We start from the raw sequence: 3,106 nt of genomic DNA, 5'->3' as shown, positions 1-3,106 counted from the left end.
TGAGCAGTTCATGGTTGTGTATTGCACATGCATGCATAAGATAATATAAAGCAAAATTCTAACATAGGTACAACAATCAAAGATAGATAAATATAACAAGTTAATTTTTTGACTATAATATAACAAGTTAATAGTCATGTCATTTCTTTAGTCATAAAATTTGCAACTCACTTATTCGTTTGTGCAAGCCCTTGCCACAAAATTGAACAAGAGCAAAAGAAAACATCCATTAGTGATATGTCATATTTTTAAAATGATAGTCCCAATAAAAACATAGAAGACATGCTGCACATCGTAAAAATATTAAAATAATATTATCGCTAAAACACATGCATTTTGGATCAGTCATGTTTGAAATATTAAAATAAAAAATATGATTTTTTTTGAAATTTTTAGTTATAGTTAGTTTCTCAAAACATTTATGCATATCTTCAGTCTATCAAAAGTTCAACCGTTAACGTAATGATAGCATTATTACATGATTTAAAATATGCAAAAAATTACTTAGTGAAGTTGTACATTTGCGGAACACACAATAGAAAAAGACACAATTTAGGCATATCGATATGTGGAATTTAACTACACGCACCCCCCCACCCCCCACCCCCCACGCGCACACAATGCATATTTACAAATGGAAGGAATATGTTTTTTACATAGGTGAATAGTGATAATAAGGTTCTCGTTAAGGAAAAGGAAAAAAGGAAAACAACTGGAATTAAGAGGGGAAATAAAAAAGCAAAAATGGTGCTTAATGTGGCATAACATGACTTGCGATGTTCTAAACAAGAAAGGGATTAATCATAATTACTTCAACAACACCGACGGCTATCTCTATCTTCAGGAAAAATGAAAAGAACAAAGGCAAGAGGACATGATGGGCCCAAAACAAACAAACAAAAGCACGAGGACATGATGGGCCCAGAATATGTAAATAAAAGGGCCACGGAGAAGCCCCTAACACCATCTGGACCAACCATAGAATTTTGTTTTGTGCACGAATCTTGAGTTGCGGCTATGTCTCACTCTATGGGAGACAGTAGCTCGGCTCGCCTACAAGGAGCCGGTAGTAGGCTAGCACAGTAGTCATGTTGGTTCGTCATGCTGATGTCACACACTTGTTTCCCTTTTTCTTTTTTACTTCTTATATATTTTGATAGTACTAAATACCTAAAATACAAAATTAAGTTAGTTATTTTTTTGTACAGTGTTCATCGCATATTAAAAACTGCTCATGCAGTGTGAAAATATGTTAGTTCAACTTTTAAAGAATTTCATACCATTAAAAAATGTATATAACACTTACAAATGTTCATAAATTGAAAACAATGTACTTGTCATTTTTAGAAAATCCTATGCAATTGTAAATAAATATTCAAGTAATTCAAAATTTTGTTTTGTAGAATTCACAAAAAAAGCTACATTTGAAAAATTGTTCACAGTTTCAAAAATGTGTTTCTGTCATTTTTAAAAGCTGTTTATACATTATTAAAACATGATCGCATAGTTTAAAGAAATGTTATGTATCACTCAACAAAATAGTTCACTTGTGTTTGTAAAATGTTCAACCTTGAACAAAAAAATTTAAAATATGTATTATAATTTTTATTAATGTGTATGAAAATGTTTTACATCTATAAAAAATGTACAATGTATATGAAAAATTTGGAATCACAACATATATTCCAAAATTTTAATCATGTATATGAAAAATGTCTAAACAATATTGATGATTTATACAAAAAATGTACAGTGTGTATGAAAAAATTAGACATGTGTTGTGTAAAATCAGTAAAAGAAAAATAAAAAACCTGGAGTAAATGAAAGAAAGAAAACCGAAAAGCCCGGAGAAAAAAAAAAGGAAAAAAACAAAGGAAGAAACGAGAAAACCCAAAGAAAACTTATACAAAACTTTGAAAAACTGATACGAAAACCATATAAAGAAAAAACAAACCCGCATAACAGTAAAAATATTGGGCCGGCTAGTAGAGCCGCGCCAGAACTGCGCCGGAGTTACGTCTCGCAGCGGGCAAGAAAAAGTTCTCGCGCGAATATTTCCACTTATTCCGTCTTGTCTTAGAATTCCTGAAAATAAAAATAAAAATATCTAACACGTCTAAGGTCAACTGAGAGTAGACAACTTCTCAATCGCCTGAGATTTAGCAAATCCATAGATCCGAATATCATGTTGTAGACAGTATTATACCATGCTAGTAAACGCGCAAAAAATGAAATGTTGGTAAACGGTGACAGCAATGTGTTCCCGACTTCCCGTGTTTAAGCATTTAGGAGCACAAACCAGCAAGCACTTGTGTGTGTGAGGAAAGGGTTAAAGGAATGGATGGCGATCGGTTGGTGGGTGCGCAACACAATTACCGTCAAATTAGAATTTAGCTCGGGGTTTACACTAGCCTGTCTGTTTTTTGAGAGGAAAATATCTACTCCCTCTGTAAACTAATATAAAAGTGTTTAGATCACTACTTTAGTATTCTAAACGCTTTTATATTAGTTTACGGAGGGAGTACTAGATTAATCAGATTCTGGTACATCCGTAGCAAGAGCAGAAATAACACACTCTAGTGGGCGTCCCAGCCAGGTTTCAACATAACTTATTCAGGTAGCCTTCTTTAGCTAAGTTATGAGCAGCAGTATTAGCTGTGCGACGAGTAAATCTCACTGAGCAATCCTCAAACAGATTCATAGACTCCTTTAGCTCTTGTACAACACAAGTAGTAAACGGGGCTATATTACCGGTTCGTAGGGGCCTTTAATGTCGGTTTGGCAACCGGCACTAAAGTGTGGGACTAACCCCCCCCCTAGTTTCGGTTCAGTACGAACCGGCACTAAAAGGCCATCACGTGGCAGGAGCCAGCGTCGGGGACGTGGGGACCTTTAGTACCGGTTTGTACCACCAACCGACACTAAAATGTTTAGGGGTTTTGGTTTTATTATTTATTTTTCCTTTAATTTTGTGTTTTCCATTTAATTTAGAGATTGTTTTCCTTTTGTTTTTCCTTCCATAAATTATATTATAATTCATCATCATCATCGTATTAATATAAAAATTCTTGCATCATATCATCACCAACAACAACACTAGCTAATA

The sequence above is a fragment of the Triticum dicoccoides genome, chromosome 7B (assembly GCF_002162155.2).
Source record: "Triticum dicoccoides isolate Atlit2015 ecotype Zavitan chromosome 7B, WEW_v2.0, whole genome shotgun sequence".
In the NCBI taxonomy this organism is placed as follows: domain Eukaryota; kingdom Viridiplantae; phylum Streptophyta; class Magnoliopsida; order Poales; family Poaceae; genus Triticum; species Triticum dicoccoides.
The sequence above is the reverse complement of the archived record's forward strand: the minus strand, read 5'-3'. Positions refer to the sequence as shown.